The sequence below is a fragment of the Bos indicus genome, chromosome 16 (genome assembly GCF_029378745.1).
Source record: "Bos indicus isolate NIAB-ARS_2022 breed Sahiwal x Tharparkar chromosome 16, NIAB-ARS_B.indTharparkar_mat_pri_1.0, whole genome shotgun sequence".
Taxonomy (NCBI): Eukaryota; Metazoa; Chordata; class Mammalia; order Artiodactyla; family Bovidae; genus Bos; species Bos indicus.
In genome coordinates, this window is record NC_091775.1 from 14,533,478 (window position 1) to 14,548,365 (window position 14,888).

At 37.4% G+C, this 14,888-nt stretch overlaps 1 pseudogene; it reads left to right on the top strand.

Moving 5' to 3' along the window:
• The first annotated feature begins 10,793 nt into the window (after window positions 1–10,793).
• LOC139176575 (5S ribosomal RNA) lies at window positions 10,794–10,912 on the top strand (annotated as a pseudogene).
• The last annotated feature ends 3,976 nt before the right edge of the window (window positions 10,913–14,888 follow it).

The window sequence follows — 14,888 nt, forward strand, 5'->3', positions numbered from 1 at the left end:
ACATTTGCACTGCTTCCTAGGATAGTGTGTCTTTTGTAGCCCTCCAGTGGTACTCCATTGTTGTCTTCCTTGATGCTTGTTAGTTTGGTGCTAGAGGAGGTAGGGGTTTCTCTGATGATTTGATAAAACCTTAGTCTTTTTCCAGATGTGAGCCTCCATCTCAGGGGTGTGGCCTTCCAGGTGTTATACTTCTCCAGGTGGAACGTTGGCCCTTCCCGAAGAAGTAGGGATTCTGCTTCTCTCAGAGAACAGTGAACAGTTGTTTGATCGAATGATTTAAGTTCCCTTTTTCCTCCCAGATTCAGTGAGTTTCTATTGGAGCTCTCCAGTTGTTGTTGCTGTTCAGTCACTGAGTCGTCTCCGACTCTTTGGCACAGTTTCTATTATCCTTCCCCCTTCAGATTAAGGCTTCTGTGCTATACAGGGGATCGTAGAGATGGGCCTAGGAGAGTTTTGGCAGTGGTTTTTGTTCTTCTCCTGCAGTCAGCACCGTGAGCAAGCATTTTCAGTGAGCTCGCTCATCTTCCATGTGAGCACCTAGTAGAACTCCTGTGGGAAACCTTGCAGACAGTGTGACACACCCTCCTATAGGCCCGGATGCTTTCTTCTCTTACACTAGCCCCTGGTGAACCTTTGACAACTCTCACTGGCTTTCATGGTGTTCCTGATATCTTTCTTTTCCAGGCAAGTAAATGCCCTTGTCCTATTTCTCCTTGGAGGTGAGTGCTTCACTACCTATTTTGAGTCAGTGGTTTACCTGTGACCTCAGTTCTCTGATGAGTTTAAGAGAACTTGTTTTAATTTCTCCAGGTTTTCTCTTGTTATAAATGTGAAAACACCCACCCCTTTCCTGCATGCTATATTGCCAAGCCAAAGTTAAAATGTTTAAGGCACCATTCTCCTGTAGCATAAAATGTGCTCATCATAACATCTGGAACATGGCAAGGGCTCGTAAATATAAATTCACTCTTTTTTTACTGAACTTGGAAGGGTTTTGTCCATTTAAAGCTATTATTTCTAGGACTGAGGATATTTTAGGATTTCCCACATTAATATACTGACAAATAGCTTTCAGCAAGATGTTAATTGATAACTTCTGGCAGCAAGGAGTGGGGAGGGATGTAATATTTCATTATTAAATAATTTGAAAAAGTTGGTTAAGCACATTAAATAACAAAATGCCTTTATTTAACGAAATAATTCTCAGAGCTATTATGCATTATATCTCATGGATGTTGGTGTAGCATACACATAAATTGTGTGTATTTATCATAGAACATCTACTAATAGTTTCTAAAAATACGTAAAATTAAAAAAAAAAAACTGCCTGTAATCTATTATCAATTATATACGTCTGTGAGATTGAAGGTATTGAAACTCTGAGACAAAATTTTGTTAATTGGCAGCAAGAGAATTGTATGAAAGTATCAGACATTAAATATATTATTTAAAAATTAGGAAGTACGGATGGTTTTGAGAAGCATCACCCACTAGGGAAGTGTTTCATATAGAAGACAGTTTTTCCTGAAATTTCTAAAAAAAAAAAGTTTAAAAAATATATTATATATATATATATATATATATATACATAAAACTAAACAGTAGGTGAACCGTGAACTTCCAGATGTTCAACTGGATTTAGAAAAGGCAAAGGAACCAGAGGTCAAATTGCCAACATCTGTTGGATCATTGAAAAAGCCAGAGAGTTCCTGAAAAATATCTACTTCTGCTGAATTGACTATGCCAACATCTTTGACTGTGTGGATCACAACAAACTTTGGAAAATTCGTCAAGAGATGGGAATACCAGACTACCTTATCTGCCTCCTGAGAAATCTGTATGCAGGTCAAGAAGCAACAGTTAGAACTGAACATAGAACAACAGACTGGTTTCAAATCAGGAAAGGAGTACATCAAGGCTGTATATTGTCACCCTGCTTATTTAACTTAGATGCAGAGTACATTCTGTGAAATGCCAGGCTGGATGAAGCCCAAGCTGGAATTAAGATTGCCAGGAGAAATATCAATAACCTCATATATGCAGGTGACACCACCCTTATGGCAGAAAGTGAAGAAGAGCTAAAGAGCCTTTTGATGAAAGTGAAAGAGGAGAGTGAAAAATTTGGCTTAAAACTCAACTTTCAGAAAACTAAGATCATGGCATCCAGTCCTGTCACTTCATGGCAAATAGATGGGGAAACAGTGAGAGACTTTATTTTCTGGGGCTCCAAAATCACTGGAGATGGTGACTGTAGCCATGAAATTAAAAGATGCTTCCTCCTTGGAAGAAAAGCTATGGCCAACCTAGACAGCATATTGAAAAGCAGAGACATTACTTTGCCGACAAAGGTCCATCTAGTCAAACTATGGTTTTTCCAGTAGTCATGTATGGATGTGAGAATTGGACTAAAAAGAAAGCTGAGCACTGAAGATGCTTTTGAACTGTGGTGTTGGAGAAGACTCTTGAGAGTCCCTTGGACTGCAAGGAGGCCCAACCAGTCCACCCTAAATGAGATTAGTCCTAGTGTTCATTGGAAGGACTGATGCTGAAGCTGAAACTCCAATACTTTAGCCACCTGATGCAAAGAACTGACTTATTGGGAAAGTCGCTGATGCTGGGAAAGATTGAAGGTGGGGGGAGAAAGGGATGACAGAGGATGAGATGGTTGGATTGCATCACCAATTCAGTGAACATGAGTTTGAGTAAGCTCTGGGAGTTGGTGATGGACGGGGAAGCCTGGCATGCTGCAGTCCAGGGGGTTGCAAAGAATCATACATTACTGAGCGATTGAACTGCACATAAAAGTTATTAATGCATGCAGAAGAATCTAATAATTATACATGGACTGAAGACTTTATAATATATGCACTTTAATTTCTCTTTGAATCTTTTTTGTTTAATCATTTACTATTTGTGTTTGCTATGAGATATTCTTACCTTACCTTTGCCTCAAACTATTTTGCCTGTAAATCAGTTTCATTCTGTTTGCCCATTAGGACAAGATTGTCAATTCTACACCCATTTTCCCTTACAGAGTCACATTTGAGGAGTGGGTGATATATTATGTTCCCTAAAACACAGCCTTATTTTGGCTCATTATTAAATTTAACAACTATTGAGCTTGAAAGTTAGAGGGTTTTAATGAGTACCCTTTGTCACTATGGATTAGATTCATGACATAGCTTATGTCTCTGGAGGATGTGTTGAACAAAGTAAGTCAAACAGTTCAATCAGTCTGAACACTTTCCTGAATCAGAGTGTCTTTTCTCTCTCCTGAGGTTTTCTGTATCAAATACAAATAGAAAGAGAACATGAGTACCCCATCTTCCCTAATCATAAGTGTCACCTAATGTCTAATATGGGTGAGAGTCTCTTGCAGTGTTGTAGTTTTCTCTGCATAAGACAAGTGCTGAAATTTCTAATGAAGAAGAGGAAACAAAAGCATTTTTAATATATGTCAGTGTATGGCAAAAACCACTACAATATTGTAAAGTAATTAGCCTCCAATTAAAATAAATAAATAAAAAAATATATATATTCAAAAATTTAATAGACTAGGGTTTTTGTAAGTTGAAACTCCTTTGTCAAACAAAGAAATTCAGTTTCAAACTGAATTGGAATTTACTGTTAATAACCATATTACCATTGAACATAAATGGCATTACTATTAAGAACACAATAAAATTCAGTACAGTTCTCATTAATGGTTTTCATTCCTAATCCTAGTTAAAAGTATGGGAATGTACTTGCAAGTGTTTCTTATAATAGAAAAAAAGGTTCAAGAAAGAAACACTGATTGGTGAACTCAATTTTGTAGCTCCTTAGTTCTATTAAACATCTTTTCAGGACAAGCATCCATTGATTTTGATATGATCCTTGGATGAACAGAAGGTAGAGTTCCAAACTTGTTAGTGAATTTTCAGTAAAACAACTTTAAGAGATATAATCCTAATTTTTTCTTAGTTGTATAAACTTTGGAAAGATAAATGACATTACTATTCCCTAGTTTCCTCACCTGGTAAAGGGAATTGTGTGAATACCTGATGTAGAATATTTTCACAAGAATTTTTGTGAACTGATTTATTTTGGGAGCCATGTATTTTGATCTGGACCATTATTTTGTTTTTCAATTATTATTAACTATATTAATATTCCCAGTCATCCAATTTGCTTCCTTTGTATAGGCTTCGTTCTCCCTTATGAATCTATTCATTATTAATAAGTTATCATCTGGCCTTGGCAGGGTACAGTTTCTTCCTTTTTCTTTTCTCTCCCTTCCAGTTTTATTGAGATTTAAGTAGCATGCGGTACTAGATAAGTTTAAAGTGTGTAGCATAATGGTTTTAGTTTTAATGTATCATGAAGTGATTATCACAAGTTTAAAGAACATCCATAATCCCACATGGACATAAATATAAAGAAAAAGAAAAAAAAGTCTTCTTTTGATGAGAACTCTTGGGATTTACTCTTGACATTCATATGTAACATACAGCAGTTTTAATTACATTCATCAAGTTGTACGTTACATCTCTAGTATTTATTCATCTTATAACTGGAAGGTTGTACGTTTTGACTGCTTGCACCCTATTCCCCTTCTCCTGACATCCCCAACCTCTGGTGACCGCAAACCTTATCTCTGTCCTATGAGTCTGTTGGCTTTTGAAGCATAGTTGACCTACAGCATTATGTTAATTCTTGTTACACAGCATAATGATTTGATATTTGTATACATTTCAAACTGATCAGCAAAATAAGTTAAAATATATCACCATGCAAAGATATTAGATATTACATAGTTACTGACTATATTCCCCACACTGTACATTTTATGACTCATTTGTTTTGCAACTACAAGTCTGTACTTTTTAATCTCTCACACCAATTCTTTCCCTTTCTTTCCTTCTCCCCTCTGTCAACCACCTGTTTGTTCTCTGTATTTAAAACTTTATTTCTGTTTATGTTTGCTCATTTCCTTTCTTTTAGGTTCCACATAGAAGTGAAATCACACAGTATTTGTCTCTCACTGTCTAAGACTAAGCCTGTTTTTCATCTTGTCTTTGCAGGTTGCATTTTTGTTGTTTAGCCAAATAAAATCATGTTTGTCATTTCCATCCCATCAGTTGGGGCAATCGTAGAGTTGTTACAGATAGCTTGGAGAGCACTCAGTATTTTGGGGAAATCCTTCCCAAGTCTCCAGTGATTGAACTTTGTTCTCTGAAGAATGTTCTAGAAGCCCTGGTTCTGCCCTCTATCCATTTCCCGAACCTTCATTTTCTCCCCAAACTATTGCTGACATCTGTGTATACTACCATAATAAAATAAGCATTAACTCCAAAATGATAAAGAATGCAATGTAAATGGTCGATTTTATCCCTCATCTGATTCAGACTCAATGTATTTACATGATTGTATCATTTACCAAATTTTAGAGCAATGCTCACTAATTTGTCATAAGCTTCCATGTCACCTAGGTGGGGACTCACATGTATCGTCCACATAAACATACATTTATGGCATTTGTTCCAGCCCAGGCACTCTCAGATTTGAGGGTATTTGTTGGTTTGACTTGTTCCCGTTGTGAAAGCAGAGGAGAAGGAATGAAGCAAGCAAGGTCTGTTGACGGCTGGACACAGAATTGTATGGTGATGTTTTCCCTTCATTCTGTTAGTCAAAGCCAACTCACAGACTGAGTCTAGGTTTGAGAAATGAGGGAAAGAATTCATCTTAGGTGGGAAAAGCTGCAAAAGTTACACTGAAAAAGGCTGTAGATATAGAAAGTGTTACTAACCCTTTTGGCTTCCCAAGAGACTCGGTGGTAAAGAATTGACCTGCCAATGCAGGAGACATGGGTTCCATCCCTGGGTCGAAAGGATCCTATGGAGAAAGAAATGGCAACCCACTTCAGTACTCTTGCCTGGGAAACCCCATGGACAAAGGAGCCTGGTGGGCTACAGTCCACAGGGTCAGAAAAGAGTTGGACATGACTTAGTGACTAAATAACAAAAACAACTGATCCTTCTGTGCCTCTTGTGGGGTGTCATTCAGTCTGAGGCCACTGAATAAGACCAGGTTGGGTTCAGAAGCAAAGGAAGGTTTATTCTTTGATCAGAGAATGAACTGGTGTGAGCTCCGTTCTAGAGCACAAGCTCTCTGGACAGGCTGTGAGTGGGGCTACCTTCTAGGGATCTCTCAGAAGATGAGGGGTGGTTTCTCTTGGGGCTGGCACAGTTGCCCTGCTCCCAGCCCATATAGAGGGAGAAGGCAATGGCACCCCACTCCAGTACTCTTGCCTGGAAAAATCCCATGGACGGAGGAGCCTGGTAGGCTATAGTCCATGGGGTTGCTAAGAGTCGGACACGACTGAGCGACTTTACTTTCACTTTTCACTTTCATGCATTGGAGAAGGAAATGGCAACCCACTCCAGTGTTCTTGCCTGGAGAATCCCAGTGACGGGGGAGCCTGTTGGGCTGCTGGCTATGGGGTCGCAGAGTCGGACACGACTGCTGTGACTTAGCAGCAGCAGCAGCAGCCCATATAGACCATTGTCTCCGCACACAGCCACTGCCGCCATCTTGGATAGAGGGTCACACTCAGCATAGTACACAGTCCTGAGCACAGGTGCTGAAACAGCAGTTTAGCACCAGGAACTCTGAAAGGCTAGATGTGAGGCCTCTGCACAGTCTCCATTGAGCAGCTGAAACTAGACTAGGCACAAAGGAAAATAAAAAGGTTACTCTTTATTACCAAGTTTCTATTTTTGTTTCCTAGGAATTGTTAATTGCCTTTGCTGGTGACAAAAGGGGTATAATTGTAGACTTTTTAAAATTTCCTTATATGTAATCTACAATTGCAAATGATCTTGCAGTTGTAACTACAGATAATAAGCAAATACTATTTTGTTGATTCTTGAATAGTTATGTTTATGAGGGGCTAATCTCTTATCCTTATGGGTTGGGAGGAATCTGTAGTACCTATTTTGTGAATAAAGATAAGCAGACAATTAGATTTTATCATATCCTCATCTTCTCCTGCAGTACAATTACTAATTACCCCCAATTTCTCTTGTCAGAAAGTTGTGAGTCATCTTGAAAACCTCTTTCAAACACATCCTCTGTATCCAATCAAAATCCTAATTCCTACCAATTCTACACCAGTGTTTCTGACACTCTACTGCTACCCTTTTTCCCTATATTACTGTAAACTAAGAAGGCAATGGCACCCCACTCCAGTACTCTCGCCTGGAAAATCCCATGGACAGAGGAGCCTGGTGGGCTGCAGTCCATGGGGTCCCTAGGAGTCGGACATGACTGAGCGACTTCACTTTCACTTTTCACTTTTGTGCATTGGAGAAGGAAATGGCAACCCACTCCAGTGTTCTTGCCTGGAGAATCCCAGGGATGGCAGAGCCTGGTGGGCTGCCATCTATGGGGTCGCACAGAGTCGCACACGACTGAAGCGACTTAGCAGCAGCAGCAGCAAGTGTATGCTAGCTGGTCTTTGGTCATTCTCTTTTACCCCAATCTCACAGTGAGCCAGAGATTCAATATAAATCTTGTGGTCATCCTCTACTGAAATGCTCTTCAGTGAATTGTCATTTACTTTAGAATAAAAACCAGACAAAATTTCCCACCAAACTTGAGTGAATAATACATGATATAACTGCTCTGTAATTCTGAAACTTTTTTTTAGTTTTTTTTTTTCCATTTTCTAGAAATTTCAATCATATTCACCATATTTCAGTTTCTGAAAGGAACCATTTTTTTCCTCAAGATTTTTTCATTTATTCACTGTTCCTTCTTCCCTTGCAACCCAGTTTAGATTCCATGTGTGTGTATTTTTTTTCATTATCTGAAAGGTTTTTTTCTGTTACTACATTTATAATTTGTCTCTCTTTCCAATTCTTTTCAAATTCTTTGAGTGTCATGTTCGTCTCTGACTCTGCGGGGTTTAGGCACAATCCCTGGCATATATTAGATACTAAATTAATTTGATTGTTATTGAATAGAGGTATTAAACAATTATCTCTTAAAAATAATTTTGTGTATATTTTCTAGTTGCCCAGGAAAGCAAGCAAGCAGGGTTTTGTTGTTTTTTTTTTTTTGGTTATTGTCTAGTTTCTCTGCATTTCTTGACAGGGCCTTCTATAAATGACAGATGTTTAAATTTTAGCCTTGAGGACCTAGAAAAATAGAATACCTTACTTTCTGATATAATGTTGAAAGGATTTGTCTTTTTAATACACTCTTTTATTTCAGAAGGCCTCTGGGCATGGGATATTATATTTCTTTATAGTTTCTTTATATTTCTACTTAGTGATCTAATACTGTAAAATTTAATTTAATTTTACCTTCCATAAAACTCTAAGTTGATGTTATACAACAGAAATCTCTTCTGAGTGGTTAGGAATATTTTACCTGTTGCTTGTGATATTACTGTAGAAAAAAGTAAGGAATGAGAGATCTGTTTCCAGATTTCACATCCTTCAAGAAATTTTAGGAAGCTTGTTATCTTCAACTGCTCTATCAGCAAGTGTTTTAAATTGGATTCTATATAACTGTAATTGGGGACATCTATAATCTAAAAGTGTTATAGATATTTTAAGTTTTCTTCTGTTATTCCCCTCATCCATCTCTCTCTTTTTTTTTTTTCCCAAACAATAAAAACCAAGCAATCCTCCTGCAGCCACCTCTGCATTAAATTATATCCTATCTTGTTTAATATTTGTATCTTAAAATAGAAAATTTGAAATCATAAGCATTATAAAGGGACACAGTCAGCTGTGTTATAGAATTTCTTTAAAAAATTTGTTTTTTTTTTAATGTCTGATGTTAGGCTGAATGTCCCATAGCCAATTGAACTCAGCTAGTCACAACTGAGATAGAGGAACAGAGATGGAAAGCAGGTCAGCTGCCCTAAGATACTGATTAAAATGAGTTAATAGTGTTTAACCAAAGTGAACCCATAGCTTTTAAAATGTCCAGAGAAATCAAATGCATATTGTAGTGTAGTCTGAAGTCAGGGAGCATGATATGTCCATCTTTGTTCTTTTTTTCTCAATGTTGCTTTGGTTATTCCAAGTCTTTAGTGGTCAAAAATAAAGTTAAGCTTACTAGCAATATGCAGAGTGGTGGACAGCATATAGAATTAGTAGATTTCTACACTTTAATAATTGATCAAACAGAGCAAACTTTATTATAAAATTATATGTAGAACAATGATCGTGTGTGTTGTCACTCAGTCCTGTCCAACTCTTGTGAACCCATAGACTGTAGCCTGCCAGGTTCCTTTGTCAGGAGATTCTCTAGGCAAGTATGCTGGAGTGAGTTGTCATTTTTTCCTCCAGGGGATCTTCCCAACTCAGGAATTGAACCTGGGTCTCCTGCATTGCAGGCAGACTCTTTACCAACTGTGCTATCAGGGAAGCCCTAGAACAATGGTTGGTACACTTCAAAAAAGAGCTAAAAGTATCTACATCAACCCTTCAATCACTCAGGATTAATTTTCAAACAGTAGCTCTAATTGGGCACAACTTAATATTTCCACATAATATATACACATATATATATATATATATATATATATATATATACATCATTTGTTTGTGTGCTTAGTCTCTCAGTCTTGTCTGACTCTTTGTGACCCCGTGCACTGTAGCCCGCCAGATTCCTCTGTCCATGGGATGGATTCTCCAGGCAAGAATAGTGGAGTGGATAGCCATTCCCTTCTCTAGGGGATCTTCCCAGCTCAGAGACTGAAACCAGGTCTCCTGAATTGCAGGTAGATTCTTCACTGACTGAGCCACCAGGGAAGCCCCATATATATGTGTGTATACACACACACACACACACACACATACACACACACGGGTGTGTACCAACAATCTGTGTATTTTCATTTGTTTTAAGTCGATTTGCAGTTCTCCTAGACTATTTTTTTAAAAAAATGACTCACTTTTGGTAAACACTTGACCTTTTGGTGGCCTGCTGAGGAAATGATGCACATAAATTTTCATTATCGTGCGTATAGTGGTACCTATTACCCTTTAATAGGTGAATTTTTCTTACCTTATAAAATCTGAGTAATCCAGAGTCTCTTTGTATGCAAAAGTTAATAAACCTTTTAAAAGTATCAAGATTATACTAAATTACAAAAACATTTTATATGCCTTATATAAAGTCTTAACTTTTTAGCTGAAAGCATTACACAGACCTTGGTCTAACTCACCATTGTGCTTCTGTGGTTTCAGTCCTAGACTTTTTAGTCTATTACATTGATCATGTGTTCATTCATTTGGCAGGAGTTAAGTGTTGTTGATAACACCATGAACACACAACTCAAGATTCCAGCCTTTCTATGGCTTCAACCTAGCATCTGGGACACAGTAGTCAGACATGAAACAGAAAGCAGGATATTAAAGTGTAAAGGAGTAACTGCTAGGCAAAGGGATTGCCTAGTACTGTGTGAGAGTCCTAGGATTTCTGGAAACTGCAATAATCAACCTGGAAGCTTTAAATGGAAATTGGCCTATTTGGGGATTTTTAGAATAATAAGAGTTGAAGAAAATGTGCCCAATAGAGAATTCTTAAAAAGCATGAGGTAGGAAAACATTTCTTCCTGGAGGAGTTTAAGGAAGTTTAGTAAGCCTGGATCTCCATGAATGGTCTTATTCCATCATTGGTGTCTTGGTAAATTGTTCATGAGCAGGGGTAGGGTGTATGGGTTATTTGAATTTTATGCAGATGTAAGTCTGTTGGGAATAAGAATCATGATTTTTATCGCATTACCAATTCTAGGTTACTTCCATACTACCTTGAATGCACCCGATCTTGTCTGATCTTGAAAGTAAAGCAAGGTCAGGCCTGGTTAGTACTTGGATGGGAGACCGCCTGGGAATACAGGGTGCTATAGGCTTTTTGGGTATTCCCTGTTAGCAGATATCTCAGTTGATAAAGAATTTGCCTGCAATACGGGAGACCCCAGTTTGACTCCTGGGTCAGGAAGATCTCCTGGAGAAGGGATAGCTATTCACTCCAGTATTCTTGGGCTTCCCTGGTGGCTCAGTTGGTAAAGAATCTGCCTGCAATGTGGGAGACCTGGGTTTGATTCCTGGGAAGATCCCCTGGAGAAGGGAAGGGCTACCTACTCCAGTATTCTGCCCTGGAGAATTCCACGGACTGTATAATCCATGGAGTCACAAAGAGTTGAACTGAGCAACTTTCAGTTTTCACTTAACACCAAATAAGTGAATCAATTTGGTGCTTCCTACAATTGCACCCCACTCCAGTACTCTTGCTTGGAAAATCCCATGGACGGAGGAGCCTGTTAGGCTGCAGTCCATGGGGTCACTGGGAGTCGGACACGACTGAGCAACTTCACTTTCACTTTTCACTTTCATGCATTGGAGAAGGAAATGCAACCCACTCCAGTCTTTTTGCCTGGAGAATCCCAGGGAAGGAGGAGCCTGGCGGGTTGCCATCTATGGGGTCACACGGAGTTGGACACGACTGAAGTGACTTAGCATAGCATAGCATATGGTCATATAGGGCTTCCTGAAAATTAAACTGTTATGTTTACGATTCAATAGGGATATAAAAATTGTCATTTAGCATATAGTGTATTTTCTAGCGGAACCAAATTAACTGAATCATTTGTGATATTGAGCATTTCTAATTCAATTTACTTTGCTATATGCATGGTTGGAGCATGTTTGAAAAGTTGAAACACATTTGATGCTACAAAACATATATAGCCCAGTCAGGCCAAGGAAAGAAAGAGGACCCCAGTCTTAAGTTTCTCTGGTTTGCTATGTAATGGAGTTTAGAGAATATCTTGACAGGAATGAAAGTGAATTTTGAAAGTTCCATGGTCAGCAGAAACCAGTATATATTTTCATTATTTGTATTTAAATGTGCCAGTGTTGTTATTTTTTTTTTAATTCTGAAATTTGGGATTTATTTGAATAGATAAATAGAATGACATCTGATCTAGTCATCAGCTGCAAGCCAGTCACCTTTAGTCTCATTCCTGTGTTCTTTGTACTACATCACACTGACTACAATACTCAAATTTTGATTTTTTTTTAACCATCATTAAGAATTTTGAATGAATTTGACTAACACCTATTCACACCTATCATTGTATCTTAAAATATGATTTTGGGAATTCAGTGGCTGTTATGTAACATTGCCAAAATCTTATTAAAGCTAAATTAAATGCATCATTAGAAACTTTAATTTAAATCTTCAGCAGCAGCAGCAGCATTCTATATATAATTTTTTAAAAATGCTAGTATATACTATCACTGTTCTATATCCACCAGAGTATTTAATATTTTGATTGGAGTCACTCAATGAAAAAAATATATTTTTTAAAGAGTAAAGAAAAATGTTTTGGTTAATTGATTTCTTCCTAGTAAAATTTGTTTTGTCAAGTAGAAATACTTAAAAAAAAATTTTTTTTAAGGAAAATGTGACTCTCTGTATGTGATTACATCAAAGACTACTATCCTGAGAGCAAAACTAAAAGTTATGAGAATTCAAGTTATGAAATCCTAACAATTTCCCAATACTAGTGACTTTCACTGAGAAACATAGCTTAAAAAGAATTTCTTTGTACAAAAAATTTTATATAGCAAAATATAGAAGCAATGTTTAGATATGAAGGAGCTAATAGGATTTTAATGTATTTTAGCTATAGGTAGCATTTCTTCTAAATGTGCATAATAAATATAGAGAATCATTGCTTTTTTATCATTAACTGTTTCACTGAGCTTTCACATTAGCCTCAAAATAAATTATGTTGAATAAATTAATTTTGTAAAGCTAGATGAACAGGAAGAGATTCATTCAGCTTTTATGTGAAATAAATAAAATCACATAATTTATCTAAATGTAGTACTTTATTATCAGAAATTCATATAGAATTTAATGTGTGAATTATTTTGTGTCTGTGCAGCAAGATTATATTATATGTTTTTTCCTCATTTCTAGTTGACCATAGAATGCTTTATTTGCAGAGCATTTTATAATCTTGGTGTGAAATTCTCTTTGGGAAATATTGACAACTTATTAATTGAAAGTAAAATAAAAGGGATTCTTCAATTAGTTATGAAATGAATAAGTATCACTTTTATTTCTGACTCAAACTCATCACCTACTGCATTTCTTGCTTAGAGGAAAATAAACAATTTTTTTAAAATGTAAATTTTTAAAGATATTTTATGTGATCTTCATCCAAATCTTCCATCCAGGATTAGTACCCAAATATTTATTCAGATAACTGCTGAAACTTTCCTTTTTTTTCCCCCTAAAAAAGTACATGCTTTGTTCAGTTTTGTTCACTGTAGTTTCAAAATTAGCATCTTGTTTGTTAAATGGACAAGAAAAAAACAATAGCTTAAGACAAAAAGATGCTTACTCCTTGGAAGGAAAGTTATAACCAACCTAGATAGCGTATTGAAAAGCAGAGACATTACTTTGCTAACAAAGGTCTGTCTAGTCAAGGCTATCGTTTTTCCAGTGGTCATGTATGGATGTGAGATTTGGACTGTGAAGAAAGCTGAGCACCGAAGAATTGATGCTTTTGAACTGTGGTGGTGGAGAAGACTCTTGAGAGTCCCTTGGACTGCAAGGAGATCCAATCAGTCCATTCTGAAGGAGATCAGCCCTGGGATTTCTTTGGAAGGAATGATGCTAAAGCTGAAACTCCAGTACTTTGACCACCTCATGCAAAGAGTTGACTCATTGGAAAAGACTCTGATGCTGGGAGGGATTGGGGGCAGGAGGAGAAGGGGACGACAGAGGATGAGATGGCTGGATGGCATCACTGACTCGATGGACGTGAGTCTGGGTGAACTCCGGGAGTTGGTGATGGACAGGGAGGCCTGGCGTGCTGCGATTCATGGGGTTGCAAAGAGTCAGACACGATTGAGCGACTGAACTGAACTGAACTGAAGACAAAGAAATAGAAAGAAAATTTTTATTTTTTTCCCTATCACCTAAAGGAAAAACACCATGAATGAACTATTCTCACCTCCATTCACCACCAGAGAACTGACCCTACTTGGTCTCCACCAGATGTCGTTTGCCTATTAGGGTTAGAAATATCTCTTAGGTAGGATGTTCTGCTATGTGATCAATGTGAGAAGAAAGTGTTTTCTCTTAAAGCATCAAGATCCAAGCAAGGAAAAATTTTCCATTAGCCCCTTTATTTTTTCCCCAACTTTGAGGGATAGTTGACTGAAAAATTGTGTATATTTAAGGTTTATAAACCGGTGATCTGATACCTATATATTCACCATAACCAAGCCAGTATACATGTCCATTACCTCTTTCCTCTTTCCTCACTTCTCCCCCTCCTCCTTTTATTCACCTCAGTGGGAATAAATCTACCCCAAATCTACCCTTTTAGCAGATTTCAAGTATACAATACAATGTTGTTAACTACAGTCACATTTCAGTTCACCAGTTTTCCACAACTTACTCATTTTGCATAAATGAAACTTTCTACCCTTTGACCAGTGTCTCCCCATTTCCACCTCCCTCAAGTCTTGATAACCACCTTTTTACTGTTTCTATGAGTTTAACTGTGTTAAGGTCCACATATAATTAAGGTCATACAGTATTTGTTTTTCTGCATCTGGCTTATTTCACTGAGCATAGCAGAATCCAGGTTAATCCATGAGATCTCAAATGACAAGATTCTTTTTTTTTTTTTTTTAAGATTGAATAATATTCCATTACATGTATATAGTACATTTTGTTTACCCACTCATCCATTAATGGATCTTTAGGCTGTTTCCATATCTTGGCTATTGTGAATAATGCTGGAATGAACCTTGGAGTGCAGATATCTTTTTGTTTCCTTTGACTACATACTCAAAAATAGA